The sequence below is a fragment of the Mauremys mutica genome, chromosome 10 (genome assembly GCF_020497125.1).
Source record: "Mauremys mutica isolate MM-2020 ecotype Southern chromosome 10, ASM2049712v1, whole genome shotgun sequence".
Taxonomy (NCBI): domain Eukaryota; kingdom Metazoa; phylum Chordata; order Testudines; family Geoemydidae; genus Mauremys; species Mauremys mutica.
Genome location: NC_059081.1, coordinates 46,637,209 through 46,655,835, shown reverse-complemented (window position 1 = coordinate 46,655,835; position 18,627 = coordinate 46,637,209). Strand labels below are relative to the sequence as shown.

The window sequence follows — 18,627 nt, the reverse complement described above, 5'->3', positions numbered from 1 at the left end:
GAGAGAGTGGAGCATAAATCAGTCCTCCTATTCTGCACCTGCAGACCGGCTCTGTGCTCCAATAATGGGATCAGCAATTACGCATTTTCCCACTGATCTAACAGCCCAATCTGGACCTGGTGTTTTGGCTAAAATGTAATAAAGCTATCTATCAAATACAGAGGGCATTTCCCTTGGATACCTCAGTGCCACAGCAGCACACTGAGTAGAAATACAACTACAAAATGGAAATGCAGATTTTTATTTCCTCCATGACGCACAAATCTTTGCACACACACTAAACAATTTTATAGGGTGCTTGGATTGAAATAGTGACCCTTAGCGGGCAATGTTGCATCCTGCTTTGCATCAGGCATCAATACAGCTGGGCAAAATTTTTCACATGAAACTTTTTGTTGCTGAAAAATACATATCCATGTTGACTGAAACATTCAAATTTGTGTCACTTAATTTTTGCAGTCAAAAAACTCCCACAATTTAAAAAATGAGATGTTTTGACATTTTGAAGAAACATTTTAATTTTCCAATTTGAAATGACATTTCATTTTGAATTTTATTTCAGTTTTAGTAAAAAACAAGCCAGAAAAGGTTTAAAAACTCAAAAAGAAAACAAGATATTTTGTTTTGGGTTGAATGAAATGTTTCATTTGATCTGAAATTAATTTTTTCATCTTTTTTGTCTAGAAGAAAGCTTCAAAAAAAAGTTCTGTTTCCAGTTGACCCATTTTAGTATTCATGTCAATCTTTAGATGCATTTTTCCTTCTCCTTTGATTTAAAACTAAATCATCAGGGTCTGTACAAGTCAAAAGTGAATAATTTCTATATACCTCATCCTTCTGCACTCCAACCCCCACTCCTGTTTGTCACTTCTACTTGTAGTGTCACATCTTATGCCTTATACTGTAAGCTCTTTTGGACAGAGACTGTCTTTTTGTCTTCTTGTGAAATTCCTAGCATGTTTTGAGTACTATAAGTTTATGAATAATAATGATTTCAATCATAATTCCTGAAAACACTGATTAAAACTACAGTAATGAAGAATACAGGAGCAGCTAGAGGACAACAAAGAGACATGGATGTCTGCTATGTAACAGCAGAAAAGCAAATCAGATGACAAAAATAAGGCTGGAAAACAATGTGTTCCCTCAGATTTCACTAAGTGAAATTACAGTTAAGATTAATGCTGTAGAGTGTTTTGAATATGAACGTTCTAATAAGTATTAATTATCATTAATAAAAAGGATATTTTTATTACAGCATAAAGACACTTAATAGAATAACTAATGAGGAAAGGGAGATATTACAATACTGGGATCAAGGAGGAACAAGCTATAGAATGCCTAGTTACGATGACTATACTCAAATCAGTGGGGCCTAATGAAATGAGCTCTAGAATACTCAGAAGTACTGGAATTACTGACAGTGCTAAATGAGATTCCAAAGCACTGAGACATAGTAGCTATTAAGATGTGAAAAAGAGGAGACCTTTACCAGGGGATTTCACCCTGGTATGTTGGAATTCAGTACCTGATAAATTACTAGGAAGAATCTGGAATGCATTTAGTCTGGTCTCTCCTAAAGAAAAAGATGATAAATAGAAATTAAAAGGCGCAACTGGGAAGCAGTCTGAGCTGGTGGGCAGAGCAGTAGGCTGAGAATCAGCCCAGGTTCAGAATCAGAACCCGGATTCTATTCCTAGCACTGCTAATGATCTGCTATGTGACATTGGGCAAGTCACCTCGCTGCTCTTTGTCTTTCTTTCCCCTTTGTCGGACTTGTCTATTTAGATTGTGAGCTCTTTAAGGCTGGAGACTGTCTCTCGCTATATGTTCCTACTGCGCCCAGCACAATGGACCCTGAGTATAGTAGGGAGATTGAGGCCCCACTGTATTATAAATGAATTTTATTTTAATTAAAAAGACTCAATATTTTTTAAAAAGTTATAATAATTATATCATCTAAATGGCAAAAACAGCATGTACATCTAATACAAAATTATTAATTTAGTAGTTGTGTCTTTGCTGTATTTATTCAGTAAGAACCAAGGCCCAGCTTGCTAAAGGTATTTAGGCATTTCTGCTTAACTAATTTAGATGCCTAAATGTCATTTTCAAAAGAGAATTAGGCACCTAGGTGTGCTTAAACACAGTCAACTGTCAAAGGGATTTTAGCTCCTAAGTGTGTAAATCCTTCTTTGAAAATGAGATTTAGGCGTCTAAATCAATCAGGGGTTGCAACCCTGAACACAGTGATGCTTAAATGCTTTTTAAAATCTGGGCCCAAATCCTTAGCCCTGTGCAATGCCCACGTAACTGGGCTCTGCATTATATCACCTATAGGGAGAAAAGGGTAAGAAATTGCTCAAACACACACTCTTCCTGCCAGGCCATTCCAGAGCTGCGACTTCAGGTTTAGGGCTGCAGCAAACCTCACAGGTGGGAGGGAAAATTGCTGGTGGATTCCTGTAATCACATAGCTACTAGCCCCTCTTTTCTCTCTCTAGTGCACCACCATAACTTGCCTGAAAGATCAGCATTGCCATTAGGTTATTGCCCTGTGGTTGGACAGTAGCAGTTGTCATTGTGATGTCATTAATGTAGGTTCACTTCTGCTTGAAGCAGCACTAATACCCATTCAGATATCCCCATAGGCTATCCTCTGCCCACGGACTTAGGGAATGATGGGAAGAGAAGCTGCACTCCTCCTGCTCCCAAAACACAGCTGCAGCCCACGGAGTTCCAGAGAAAGTGCCTCTGTGGAGTCTCAAGAAGGGAGTAGCATGCTGAAACCTCCCCCTCTACCCTCGCAAATTTTGCTTTCTTTTGCTGCATGCCAATTGCAGAAGCAGAGGAGAGAATATTGCTCAACTCAGAAATAACATAGTCCAGACTGCCTTGTTATAAAGATATTATATTGCATGATAACAGCCATCAGTTTTTGTTCTGATGATGTACAGTGTGTCCAAAGATGTTGTATGTCTTAATTACCACACAATCTGTCATGTTTGTTATGCCCACATATATACGGTATGTATATATAGTATGCTATATTAAATATGCCATGAGATTTTTTTAAAGAATGCACTGCACATTAGTTTGCACCTAGTTACAAGCCTTTTCTTTTGCAAGTGTGAAACCTGAAGGATTTGTTCATATTTCAGATATACTATAGATGCTGTCACGAATATTTTATATAGAATGTGGGCGCACTATCTTCCGAGCCAGCAGGCTGGGTTATTGTTTCATGACAAGCAGTGAGTAGTATATATATTTGTGCCAGGCTGATCTATTGATCTGTTTTTTAAAAAACTCCTTACTATCAGGGCTGTTCTCCTTCCTTCTCTTGAACTTCTCCAGATGAGCTGTAGCAGATTTGAATGGTGGTTGTGTTTTTTTTTCCCTCTTTGCCTACTTTTTTTTTATTAAAGCTCTGCTTTTGCTACTTTATGTAGCAGACAGCTTGCTGTAAATAGGTTTCACATAATACCCATAGTAACTTGAAGAGCATCTCAGATAGAGTACTAGAAGCACATTAAAATCTCAAGTGAATTGAGACCCAACATACAGCATGTCAGCAAAGGCAATCCAACACAGAGTTCAAAAAAAAAAAAGTACTCTTGACATCCCCCACCAATACTTGTAATGCAGGAAGAAGTACCATGAAGAGAAAGTACATTATCAGTTCTATTCAGCACAAGATTGAGACGGAAGTACTATACTTCCCAATCCAAAACTGAATGGCAGCTTCATAAAACAAATCAACCTAAATATAAATAGCAGCTGTTTATCTTTTCACTTAGTTCACAACATGGCCAATGAAAACTGTGTTCCCAGCTGTCACCATCCTGGACACGCTCCCCTATTGGACACTCACCAGCTGTCTGTGTTTGAACCCATGTGCTTGACCTGTATGCTTTTGGGGTCCCCTGGATCTCAGCCCAACCACTATGGCCTCTTTGGCACACTTACTGGGCACAGAATGTCTGTCTTTGTACCCCTTCCAGAAGTGGGATCTTGTGGCCCAGTTGCCCTATACCCCAAGACTGGTGCTGAACTTCCCCTCCCAAGCCCCCCAGTTGCTCTAAGCACACCCTTTCCCTGGGTTTCACCCTTGTTGGCCTTCTGGTTTAGTCTTACCTCTTCAAGAACAAATAATAGTTGAAGCAAATAGAAACAGACATCTGATGAAATGGGTTTTAGCCCACGAAAGCTTATGTCCAAATAAATTTGTTAGTCTTTAAGGTGCCACAAGGACTCCTCGTTGATTTTGCTGATACAGACTAACACGGCTACCACTCTAGACTTGCAGAAGTGTTTCTAAATCAATCTCTCTTTAGACAGCACACAAGATCTACAGATCTAGATAAAACATATCTGTACACCACTCTCTGCCTCAGTTTCCTCATCATTCTTAAGCATTCTTTGGTGTGTGGGTCAATGTCCTTTCAGGGTTCCAAGTTCCCTCTTCTGGACCACATACTCCTCCAGCTCCAGGATTTTCCTCTGAATCATGGAGTTTCCTCCCTCTGATCACTGAGGTCTGCTTCCTACAACTGCAGCTGATCAGAAGACCCAAAAGGTATTCCCTCCTCTGAAAGCCATTCCTTTGTTCCTCTCTGTCACTCCCCCTCAACCTCTCATCTTTTGTGTTTTTAAAACCCTGCTTTCACACCTGTCTTTCTCAGGATTTTTCACTCATTAAAATCTTAGCTCTTTGCAGACAAACTGGAAAAAAAATTGGCTTCACCTAGTATACATTGTTCTCTTTGGGAAAGATCTATTTAGGTATTTGTGATCTTTGACCACCATCCTGTTCAGACACAGACATTCAGGCAGCCCTCCCTGTGTCTTTAGCTCAAGAAGTATGAGAACTAAAATAAAGTTAATCATAATGGTTTAAATATACAGAGAGATCAAAATCTTAGACAGTATTCATAGATGGTGTAATGATTTGGGGAATCTATATACAAACTCTTGCAGTTTTATTTTGAGTCTTATGGTATTGTGTGTTTTTCTTAAAGCCCAAGGTCCTAAAACCGATGCTATTTCTTGAAAAATTCAACTTTCATTTAAAACAAAATTCTAGCTCTTATGGTTATGGCAAAAAGTTTGAAAATATGATGCAACTGCGTTCTATAGGCTCCAAAATCAGCAGGCAAACAACAAGAACCCACATTTTTTAAATTAAAAACAAAAAACAAAAACCCTCATGATTCTGGGGGGACCTGACTGATTTTTAATACTGTGAAAATGAAGGGCTACATCTTCAAAACTGTTTGCATAATTTTGCATGACCCTACTGCTTTGGGTGTACCAATAACCCAAAGCAAATGAGCAGGTCAGGCACTGTGAGATCTATATAGTACCTATGTGAACTGTAAATCTTGACTATTACATAAATGTTGAGGTTTGTGCTTTCCTAAATCAGGCCTTTTCATCTGGTGCAAGCACTTTTGCATATGCAGTTTCAAAGTTATGGCTTGAAATTGTTTACTCTAAATTACAATGAATTGGGATATTTAAAAAAAATAAAATAATGATGTTGCATCTTTAAGTCAGAGAACTGGATTGTGTTTGAAGAACTGGGCCTGGACTGCAGCCTGTAGGTATAAATATTTGCTGAATGAGGCATAGGCATAAATTAAGGGTATAAAACAATCAGCCTACATCCTGTAAAACAATAGTTTAAGCAGCTGGCGCAAAGTTTTGAGGCCTGTGAACTTTGGCACAGATAAATGGCCCAACAGTCATCCTGAGGTTTGGGGAACTGGAAGAGGTGTGTTTAAGGGCGAAGTTTATAAGAGGTAATCACAAGAACATTGAACTGATACTAGGCTTGGATATTTTAGGATAAAATGTTGGCAAATGCTCCCATGTGTTAGCAACAAATTGACATATATGGTAATTGGTTGAGATCATTAATATATTAACCTATAGGATAAGGGAACCTCAACATTAGTAGGGTGAGGAAATACAAATAAGGAAGAGGGGAGAAACCCTTCCTGACTATGCATTAGGTATAATAGCATCAGTGTTATTAAAGTTGTATCCCAGCCTGCATATTTGAGGAGGGAGAGATGTAGCCCTTGGAAGGTGCCACAATAATAGCCACTGGTGATGGTGAAGAGAAAGATGACTAATCTTTTGGGTTGATCTGCAACGGAGGGTGTGGGTATTTTAATGTTCAGATGTATGTCCTCTATTATCTCTATCTACATTGCTGGGTTAGAGTGTTGGTAACTTTGTGAATTGTATCAATAAAATTATTACAAATATAGAAGTGTTCCTAAGTGTGAGTGTTGCACATCAGGATTTCCAGCTGAACAGTAATTTTAATAATACTGGGCCTGATCTTGGGACAATAATTTGAGAAGCACAATACGATTAGGACTAAATGATTATCACTAAACAAGACAAGTAGTAGGTCAAAATATCAGGTCCACCTAGGCAGTGCTTTCGATAACAATACATAATATTCCTTTTAAATGTGGATATGCTTCCTTATTAGAATGGCATTTCCCTATACATTTTCTGATAGTTTTGGTGTGAGTGGGCCAGTACTGTTTTCTAAGTTACCAGACATGAAGAGCATTTTCTTTTATTTTAAAATGATTTCATTATGATTCTTATAGACCATCACTTACAAGAAAATATCTGGCCATTTGAGCTGCTAGCTCACAAATTACATAAATAGGCATAGTCTGTTATGAAGGTGAGGAGGATGGAGACCTAAACGAAACATAACGTACTTTACTAAAAATGGATTTTGTGTGTGTATGTATGTATTTGGGCTTCCATTTCCCCATTGGGAAATACATTCTCTCTCACGATGACCTTATGAAAGTGTAACAAATAGCAATCTATCTATAGTGCCGTAAGGTAGTAGCAACTGCTACATAAATTGGCCATTTCAGGAAATATTTTCATTTTTTAGAAGTACCTTTTGTTCATCTAAATAGGAAAACTTCCAACTGTGTCCCTTTTGGCTTTTATATCTCTGGCTTTTCCCTTTAAGCTCATCTGTATTGTAACCAGGACATCGCTGGTCGTTGGAGTAGAGCAAGAAGTGTGATGAGTGGCAGAGGGTCTTAGCTGCTGCATCTCTGCTAATAAAACAGTATTAACCTTGTACCTGAATTTTCCAGGATTTCCACTGTCTCCATCATAATATCAAAGTAGCTATTTAAGTTGAGCGAGGCTCTGATCCTCAGCTGTGCTACGGCTGCTTTGTGCCACTCTTCCAGTGCAAAGCAGCCCTCTCCTCTCCTCCCCCAGCTTCCTCCAGTGGCAAGGCTCAGAGCCACTCCACAGTGGGCAGGGGCTGGAGAGCCCTCCACTACCACTGCATGGCCGCTCTGCTCTTCCCCATCTATGCAGGCTCACTGCAGAGCTTAAATGGCGTAAAGGACCCGCAGTGAGCCCTCTGCTCTGCGTGAATTCCACCCTATGGGTCTGATTTCTCCTTTTACTTACTTTAGTTTTACAGGGCATAACTCTCCTGACTTCAGTGGAGTCACCCCTTATTTATACTGGTGTAAGTCCAAAAGAATTAGATCCTTTATATTTTAAATCTATTTCTAATACCAGTAAAGTGGAAGACATATTGTAAATATATTATGATCACATGTTGTCCCATAAAGAATGCTAATTAGCTCTGAAAGCATTTATATTATTAAAACAGTTAGAAACCACAATATAATGGCATAATTTTTTTAATGTGATACAGACAAACTCTCACACTGACCAAGAAGTTCTTGGCAAACAAGTCTCCACAGGAGAGCATGTAATGTATAACTCCTACTCAGAATTCGCAGGTCATATGTCTAAATTACAGATATATCCAGAATTCCTCTGAGTTCTGTCTAGCATGTCAAGCAAAATTTAACCCACACAAGCTAGGTCTGCAAGAGAAGTTTTTCAGCATGCCAACACTCCTTTTAAAATCTTTGTCAGGTCTTGCTTAGCAAGGTTCTGCCAAATTCCACTGATAAAATTCAGTGAGGCTACAGATACACAAGTACAACCAGGTGAACAACCTACCAAAGTCCAAATATTTGACACAATGTGGGCCAAAGATTCAGAACACAGGAAGCAAGAAAATTAGTTTGTGGGAGTGGGAGCTGATCCTAATCCCAGTAAGTAAATTGAAAAACTCATTAACTTCAATAGGTTTTGGATCAGGCTTTTTTTGCAGAAAGTCTAATATGTGGTATTAGTTTCCTTAGGAAAAAAATATTTTTTCATTACTTAATTCTTCTTCCACAGGTTACATATTGCCCTTTACCCTTTTCCAAGGCTTTCTGACATTGAGTGTAATCCTGTCACTTCAACTCAGACAAGCATTTCTTCTATCTCTTCATAGTTCACGTTCTTTTCTGTGTGTTCAGCAGTAACTCTCTCATTTTTCTATAAACTCTCACTGAAATTAATAATAATTATTTCATCAAAGAATTGTCAGAATATATCATTACTTGGGCCAAATTTTTAAAGAAAAATTAGGACAGAAACCTAATTTTGTAGGCTGCTCTCTACCACCATTATAAGGCTTTCTGTTACAGTACATAAAACCTTTTATTGAATGACACCGACAGATCTTGCCTCCTAGCTATATGTAACTAGTAATAGTATTAATGATGCCGGTCCATTCACACTCCAGAGTGATGATACTAGAGGTTCAATCCTGCACTCCTAACTTGGGAAGCTTTAATGGGAGTTTTTTCCTTCTACAATGGAAATGAGCACAAGGAGTGTGTTTTAATAGTTTTTCCCCTTGTTCACCACTTTACTCACCTGATTATTCTATTGCATTGTTTTAATATTCTCCCAGGTTTTCTCTTTTCTTTGCACACTATAAACATCTCCCCCTCACTCACACTCTGCCCTAAACAACCAAAAGAAAAGCCAAAAAAGCAACCAAAAGAATTTTATTAATTCTGCCTTCATGACTTCAAGAATTTATTGAAACCACCTCACTCTGAGACACATAAAAACACAAAGCACTGTGATTTACAGAGCAGAGAGGGAATTTTCATTGTGATTGCAGTTAGTTTGTGACTTGCAATTCACACCATGCAGGGCTTTGTAGCTTTGTATGGGCTAGCTGTAATTTCATGTCCACTTATTTTTCCCTGTCGCCTTCCCCACTCACTGAGCCGTGGGTGGAAAGTTGACAAGAAGCAGTGAGGAATGAATGGAAACAAAATGCTCCCACCCACAATGTACCAAACTGCACAGCTAAGACAGTCATAATTTCAGGTAGGCAGGAAACTGTTTTCCTGTACTGCAAAAGTTTGAGACTTTGAAAAATTTTCCCTCCCCGAATTGGGATGAAAAGTCAAAATCTCAACCATGCACCAAAAATCCTAAAAACAATTCAGTTGGGGTCAAAATTTTTCATTTTGATCATTTTTGAAACATTGTTTCAATGTCAACCATTTTTTAATTAAGCCTAACTAGCTTAAATTTCAAAATAAAGTCATATTAAATCAGAAAACAGGAATTTTTCATTTAAAAAAAGTCAAAATGAAACATTTATATGGTTTTAAAAAAATACCAATATTTGTTTTCAATTTAAGAAATTCATCAAAACTGACCCTTTCCTGCAAAAAGTTGTGTTTTCAAGGAATTAACATTTCTGACAACAAACATTTTGTTAAAAAATTCCCAACCAGCTCACGGCATAATTTGCTGTGGGAACAGATCAGCAGAAGATTACTGCCACTTGAAATAAGGGGAAGGTAAGGAAAGGATTGTCCTTTTGGCTGGTTGTCTTTGCAATATAATGCCTCCCACACCTGTTTCAGTGATGGTGCATAGAGGCCCAAACTAGTCTCTAGAGTTTATTTGTAGGGTTTTTTTTTGTTTGGTTGGGTTTTTTGGGGGCGGGGGGGGAGAAGATCCAAATTCATGCTCTTGCTTTCTCCTTTTCAAGGTGTTCTTGCCTCAAAAAGAGAAATTAGTCATTTGCCATTTGAGATGCAGCCCAAGCAGCAAAGCTTGTGAATGTTTAGCTCCAGAGATTTGGCTTCACCTTGTGTGGAGATTGATTAGCTTTTGGCTTCTGAGTTATGGTTAAGATCCACCTGTACTATTCATATCTGTTCTGGATGAAACTTTGCCAGGGCTATAAAGGGATATTTCCCTTCTAAGACAGAGGCTGGAGGAACATATGGTGGGGTAGTGCTGATATTATGATAATTGAAGGAGTGTTCCAGATCCCGCAGTTGCAGTAGAATATTATTTTTGGATGGAAATACCTGCCCACAGTTTGAAGCAGTGTCTTCTGCTGGATTTTGGTGGGTTTGGGGAAATCTATCCCTACAGAAAATAATGTACTGTGATGCAGATTTCCTGCAAAATATCTCAGTGCAAGCCAACAGCTAATCAATCTCCACTCACATACTGCACATTGTGTTTTGGCACAATATCCATGAATGCTGATTGCTTATTCATCTGACTTTGTGTGACTGCATTAGAGAGCTAGATCCTGGCATCCTTCTCAGCAGAAACTCTGCTAGAATTCAGTGGGATTTCAAATGTATTGGAATTTTGCCTGAACAAGGATGCCAGGGCCTTGCCGTTTTTATTGCCCTTCTTTAATTGTGTGATGTTGAGTTGGTGTGAATGTGCAGAAAGGGGATAGGGATGAGGAAAAAATGGAATATATTAATTCCAGTTCTTTCGAGGCAAACAGATTTAAGCCATTTCCTATTTTAAAACTGAGTTATGAATGAAAAGATGGTGGTAAATTTGATAACATCAACAGTATTGCTTGAGGGTAGTGTAAATTGATCCTGTATGTTTTCCTATATTTTAATTTCATTAGTAACTCAAATTGCTTGCAAAATGGAAAAGGCAATACATGGGTGATGTAGCAGCTTTAAATAAATATTCTACCTAAATATTAAATGTGTCCTCCAATTTTCAAGTTGAAATCATGAGTTCCAAATATGGGCGTAAATCTGCCTACCAGATGAACTACCATAAATTTCAATGGAATTGTGGGCAATATCTGGGGGCAGAAATGAGTCAAAGAAAAGCTAATTTTGTTGGAGTTAATTCATCAATGACTGGATTGTATTAGTAAAATTCACTACTTATTAATTCATCACCATTTCCCCTCCCCCGCCCTCCTGGGTCCCCTCATTCAATGTCAAAAGCCTTTTCTTTACTGAGACAATATCACAAATGCAATTCGATTCTGTAAAAACAAGGTGTTTGATGAGAGGTAAGACAGTCATCTCCAGCCACTGCAAACTAACACATTTTGGGAGAAAATACCCTATACAGTCAATGGAACTACTCAAGTCAGCCCAGGCTAAAGAGCTTTGTTGAATTGGGACCTTAGACAAATACAGTCTAAAATAACATCATTTAGACTTTCAACCAGAGCCATCAGTGTGTAAATTACACAGACTTAGTCTCACCCTTCTTTAGAATCAAACAGACTCTATTAGACTCCCCTAACTCAAGCCCATTTACCAATGTGTTATTTATATGCTCTTATGCACCATCTCTGGACCCAATGAATCATTACAAGAAACAGAGCTTTGAATCTCTTTCAACATATAATTAGGTTACTGAAGACTGGTTTTAGCCTTGTGTTGTAGCCTATTGCAGTGCATCTTAATATGTGCTCACATACAGCACCAAGTCTTGACTTGTGATATGAACCCTTTTAGATGCAGGGCCATTACATGAAGCATAAATTACAGCAACCTCAAATATATTTTGCTATAATGTAATTTAGAGCATATGTGGTGTTTATGACACTCCTATCTAAAATGGTTACTACTGTTGTTAGTTATGCTATGATCAAACACTCCTGAAATCACTGGTCTCTCACTTCCCCTTCACTGACAATATGCACATCCTTTTCATATTGGTCATAAAACCACATGCTGCATTTGAGCTCAATATTCTTGGTTACCTAACTTACCAGAAGAAAATTCACATTCAAATTACTGAAATCCCCAAATTGGCTTGGCTTTATCAGGTCTTCAAGAACAGGAGAAATGTGAACACTGAACTAAAACAGAAATGATCATATTTTATGAAAAAGTGGGGGGAGGGGAGATTTTTCATTTGGAACAAAAGCGTTGGGAGATAATGTTGTTTTTTAAATGGGGAGAATGAAAGATGAGTCGTATGTAGCTGGTATAAACTAGTGTAGCCCCACTGAGCTTTATTGGAGCTACACCATTTCACACCAACTGTGGATATGGCTCGCAGACCCTTCCAAGTTAGCTTGGGAATTGGAAGTCGGAGTAAATGTCACTCACAGTTTAAGCTGGCCAAGAATAGTAAACTCAAATGCAGCATCTGGCTTTCAGTGATGGTCTGCTTTTAACTTTAACCCGATTTTCTATCTGGTTTGACTGATATATACAGAGATCAAATAACTTGCTGGAGGTCACGGAGCGAATGAGTAGCTTCCATTCCTGTTCTCAGATTGTTAGACTGCAATGTTTTCCAATCTCTTTTTTTGTCTTATGAGAATAGATGTGCCTTAATGCGATCTAGACTGTACTTCAATCCCATCGTTTAAGATTCATCTAGTGAAGGAATTAAATAGTGCACTGCTCCAGTTACAAAGCAGCTTCAGGCCTCCATATGGGGGACACCATTCCTGACCCTGTCGCTGCAATTTGTCAATTGCTCATGGTATTCATTATCTTAGACACCCACAGGGGACAGTCCTAAAGAGGTCTCATGATGTACTATAGAGTGGCAACATCATTCTGTCAATTGCTGGTTATAATGGACCTGTGAGCCCTTCATATAAGATTACAAGTGAAGCATGAACAAGAACATTCTTCCTAAGTGGGAACTGGTTCAAGCCAGGAAGCTTTTTTTTTAACTTCAGCAGAAAAGCCTTCTGGGCTTGAACTAAACCTGTAGAAAAATTATGCTTTGCTGGAGTAAGGAATGGTTATTAGAACCAGATGGGTTATGAGGAGTTTGAGAATCCATATAGTGAAATTTTGAATCCCCAGCATGATCTACAATCCTCAGAGATTTTGTTAATTGCTCTTTAAATAATTTAAGAAATGTTCCTGTGAAAATTTGAGGGTTTTTTTTAATTGCATCAACAGTCTTGTTTCTATGTTAAAGCAATGTTACTCTATCTCACACACACACTTACTCCAATAATAGAACACTTAGCATTGAGGGGGAAATATCAGAAAATAATTGCAAAATCATAATAAATTTATAACTGAACAAAAGTTTGTGATGTTGCTTACAACGAAATTTTTTAAAAAGCAACCAAAAAGTTAATACTGCATAAATATTCCTGAAATCATCTTCACCATATATGTGTAAGGAATGAGTCTATTTTGATTGCTGTAATTTGTATTTTAAGTGCATTTTGCATAATTACTTATGCCTTTATGGGAAACCTAATGAGGAAAATTATAGACAAAACAGAAAATGCACTAACTATGTAAATGAAATTAATTCCAGCTAATTAATCAATCATTTCTAGGCAATAAATTTACATAAATAAATCAGACTAGGATTTCCCCTTGACTAATATTTCCTGTTGAGTTTTCAGGAGTAATAAGAAAACTGATAAAATGTAAAATAAGAGTTTTTTAAAATATATTCTGCAATGCTCATGAGGTTGAAGATCATTATATAGCTACAACATAGGTGGGCAAATAAGAAAGATGCAGCTAATCTTTATTTGTCGACAGAGATATAAAAATCTATTACAACATCCTTTGAAAGACACTGTATAGAATATTTTTGCACTTACAGCATTCTTTTTGTTCTTGTTACATTTAAAAATCTAAAACTTAGGCCCTGATTCAAGAAAGCACTTACACACATATTGGTGTTGCTATTTAGAATAACACGTAAGCACATGACAAAAGTTAGACCTATTCATAACTGCTGTCATGACTCAGAAAGCTTTCTTAAATCAAGGCCTATGTCAATATTAGTGGGAGAAATGACTGGGTATTTCTAGATATTAAAGTTGCTCCCACAAAGATTAAAAAACCTGCTCACTGCACTTCCTGGAGGCCAAATTCTTGCCCAGTCACATTCATTGATGCAGAGAAAGTCAGACTTCTGTCTTGTACCCACAGAGCTCCACTTTTGATTTTTGAAAGAGAACAGTGAGAAAGCACCTTTATGATTGCCAAATCTTTCCTCCTCCATATCGATTGCTCTACCCCCTAAAGCCAAGGAATGATTTCAGAGAGGTATTGGGCTTGTAGAGAGGCATTAAAGTAATTGCAAGAAGACAATGTCTCATTTACGTTTTACTCTTGTATTCTACTTGATCTTCTCTTACAGGATATATATGTACTAGTTGTTACAAATTAATTAGTATTTAGCACATGGCAATAAGAAGTAAAGTAGAGGAAAAGTTTGAAGCAATAGTTCCTACAACTTCAAGACAATTGAATTTTATAGGTAATTAGATTCATTCATAGAATTACAAAGAGGCATTTCATACCTGCCAGATTATGGTAAAAGGTATCTTTTGCTACCTTTTGCTAATTATAGCTCTAAAAATGCTTTGTAAAAATGCTTTTTAAAAAATCCCTGTCTGCAAAGAGAGTTTCTGGGGCTGATCCATCTTCCAGTGGAACCACAGAAAAACTGGAGTTTTTTTAATTGGAAGCAGAACTGGCCCACTCCTACTTGCTTTATAAAATTGCAGAAATGCAATTACAGAAATTCATTCCATTTTTATTTATGAAGCATCTTTGACTGAAAGATCATAAATTGCTTTGCAATAATTTAATGCACAACATAAAATGGAAGTTAAACATACACCAACAATCATTTATTAAAAGCACATTTTAAAGGAAGATATTTAGACTGATAATGGGTGAAAATAAAAAGGTTCAGAGGTTAAGCATCCAAAATTCTGCAGGCTAGAATTTCAGGTGCTGTATATCGATATATCTCTATTGAAGCCAATGGAGCTACACTGAATTACAGGGCCACAGGAACCAGGGGGGCACTAGCACCCCTGCAATGGAAATATTGAGTGGGCTCTACTCCAGTGTAAATTCCTGCACACTGGCACTCATTTGCTTTTCTCTCCTCTCATACAATACTTCCACGTCTTTTCCACTGGAATGATTTAAAACATTGCAAGCACTACGTTTCTGGTTTCTGAATCACATGCCTTAATTTGTTGTGACTGGTTTACCATTTGTTGTTGTTTTTCTACTAACTGCATTTTTGCTTAGTTTTTACTACTTAGGAATAATCTTTATAGCAAAATGAACTTTGGCCTATAAAGCCAAAGCTGGTAAATGCAAATGTTTTCTTCCACACCTCAATACCGCCACTGTAACTTACCAATGCTCTGATCAGCAGTTTCAGTGAGAGTAAGGCCAGTGGTCTGAGTTTAGAATCTTTTTGCCTGCTTCTCTCTTCCTCCAATAGATACTTCTACAAAATAAGAAAAGTAACTAAAATCTCCATCAAAATGTACCTCCATAGGTTTACTGCTCAGTGTCATTCATGCCATCCTGTCTCTGAACCTGTTCTGGATTAGTATGCAGCAGTTCCATATGCTCTCTCTCTCTCTCTCTCTTTCTCCATATGAAGAATCTAGACTGGTTGTCATGAGATGAAGGGCAGGATAGATGCTCCCTTGTATCTATATATTGAGGGGATGATGGGTAAGGTCTCATTGAAATCATTATGAGATTGCAAGTTGTGTTTATATTCATGTTATTCAGAACTCAAAAGACACCAATAGCGAGCCTTCTAGGAGGCAGAAGACTGATTATTATTAATTTGTGAACGGTCACCGATGTGTCTGATGACTGGAAAAAACATGAATCCTTCCCTGAGTGTCGTACAAGCTAAGATACCCAATACTGTGAGGTGCTGATCACCCTGAGAGATGCTCAGATCCCTTAATTTCTATTTATTTCCATATGAGTTGAGGGTGCTAAGCACCTTAGATTGGATTGGAAGCTGAATATTTCTAAATATGTAATGTCTGATATTTGACCAAATGTAAAAAAGTGGAGTTGTCATTTTGCTAATCAAATTGCACCACAGTGGCCACTTACTGCCTTCCAAGCACTCCATCTGAGCTAGGGTTGCCTCTGTGGCTGTCCGGTCTTTATTTCCCCTTTAATTAGTCACTGAAGTCTCCAGTGACTTTCTAAGATCAGTTGTTTAATTTCCTCTTCACCAGTTCTCCTCAGGCGGCTAACAGTATTTGTCAAAAAACAGAACTTAAAAGTCTAAAACAAACATGAAGTTTAGAGCTCATCTTCCCTTCCCTTCAACTCCCACTCAAAGACTATAGCTGGCAGGGTTCTGCAGAAACTTGCTTCTTGTGAATGCTTTTCCCACCAGTCCCAGATCCACACTGTCTCCCAAGCTTCCTGCCTCTGGAAGTTTCACTCTCCCTGTCCCCTACAGCTTCCTGCTGTCTTTTATATTAGAGTCCCTGATTCCTCTCAGGTAATGCCCATCTTGTAATCAGGGCTGGCATATAGCGCCAGGCTGTTCAGCCCATGGCCAAGCCACTCTGTCACATACAGTACTAATAAGGTGCAAGGTGAAAATAAATGTTTATGTTAAGTATTCTAATCTGTATTTCTTCTTACAAGTGCCAATCAGCATTCTGAATACATCCCGCTGGCCACATAGTGTATGGGACAAGGAAACATCAAGAGCAGAACTGTTAAGAATTTTGAAAGATTTTTCAGTTTGTTAGCGCTGCAGCATACATCCAATAACCATCTTCCAAGATAATATTCATATGATAAAATGCAAAGAAAAGATCTGCTGCAGCACTTGGGTGTTTAATAATGATTGTCTGTACCCAGTAATGATGATACATCACCGCTTGCTGAATTCCAGCAATTCAGTGAATCTTTCAACTAAATGTCTTTGGTGATGGTGAAACAAACATTATTCATTTTATTTTATTTTGGAGAGAGAGAATAGACTAAAATAGATGAGGTGATTAGAGTATTTGAATGCAATGGCCAGTTACTTGACATTCATTTGAAAAGTAGTAGATTATTATTCCAAGAAGCCTACTGCTATGCTAATCTCTCCTTGTTAAAGCAATTTTATATTGCATACTTCTTTAGAATCTTGAATTTCTGATGGCAAGACAACGAGTAACAAAAAGAAACACTACTGAATCAGACGCAGTCATTGTTCAAATGAATTTCAACCACAAAGCGATTCTTTCATACACATTATTGGCAAAATAAGAGAAAAAAGATAGACAAGTAAATAGATGAATAGAGTAAAAGAGTCACTTTTAAAAATAAATTACTCACTTTCAGAGTAGTGTTAATTGAACTCAAAATAAGAGATAGATGAATAAAGGGAAATCTTTAAACTTCTCAATGTCTCTCTGTCTCTATGTCATCTATGGGGATAATATTAATATCAGACTTTGTGAGACTTAGTTCATTCAAGTATGTAAATAATTTGAGGTCCGAGGATAGAAGGTATTATGGAAACATACTGAATATAATATACAGTAAGTAATATCCAGAACACACAAGTACTAATGCCATCAAAATAGCTATACGTAATCTTAGCAAACACCCTAAAATATGAAATCCAGTCACCAGCCAGTAGGCCAAACGGCTCGTTTGTGGTTTTAATAAGGTTTAAGTATTAAGTTGTATATGATTATATTGCCCTCAAATAAGCAGAATTACCTGTTCTTAAAATCAAGGCAAATGTGATTTTATACACTGTAGAATAAAGCTGTGTTGTTGTTGTTGTTTTTCTTTTTTTCTATCTTTGGGAGGTAACTGCTGCTAATTCCTGAGACTTGCAGATCCCAAGTTCTAGTTCACCACATCTGGTTAATGAAAATTCTCCTTCTGACAAAGTGCTAAGATGATGTCATATCCCTTATATACTGCTGACAATACAAATATCGCTCTGACTAAATGTGCACCAGGCTTATACACTTCTAAGACTGCATTTTTAATCCAAAATTATTTTGGATTTTATCCAATACTGTTGTTACTGTATTTGATCTAACAGGCTTGCAGGGATTGTTTGTACATACGCCAACCCTCTAGTCTGAAGTCATCTCAGCATATTTTTCCAAACAGAAAAGAACACAGACTCGTGGATTTTGCTTGTATGTGATAACACAGAGCACTGAAGTAATACAGGCAAACGGAGTTTTAGCTCTCCATCATACAGAAGACATTTGTATTTTCATGGATCTTTTCTCATTTAAGTGCCCATCATTTTTAAGAGACTCTGATATTCTGTAAAATTGGTGGACTTGCATACAGCTAGGAGACATTGTTAGTTTGTGGTGTTCTCTGATGCTAGAGGTGAAGTTGTCAGTAAAAATTAAGGAGCAGATTCTCACCTGGTGTAAATCTATTGACTTCAGTGAAGCTGCACCCATTTACACCAGCAGAAGATCTAGCCCAGAATAATTATTTGAAAATAGATCAATAACCCTAATGGAGTCATGTTTTACGAAGGGAGGGAATTCCAATTAACATGCCAAATTCCCCGGTTCTGGTTACTAGGTGGTACAGGGTAAAGAAGGTGTGTGTGGTGACAGTAAGTTTACCCTCCTGTGTCACTGGCTAGACAGTAATTGATTAGGGGCTTGTTTTCTGAAATGGAATATTTACTGTTTGG

At 37.7% G+C, this 18,627-nt stretch overlaps 1 long non-coding RNA gene across 1 annotated transcript in view; it reads right to left on the bottom strand.

The window, feature by feature from the left end:
• The window catches only part of LOC123343334, a 35,328-nt gene extending 19,890 nt beyond the window's left edge, over window positions 1–15,438 (bottom strand). Inside the window, exon 1 of the long non-coding RNA XR_006572204.1 lies at window positions 15,325–15,438. This is a non-coding gene — a long non-coding RNA (uncharacterized LOC123343334). The remainder of the gene's footprint in view (window positions 1–15,324) is intronic.
• Window positions 15,439–18,627: the final 3,189 nt, after the last annotated feature.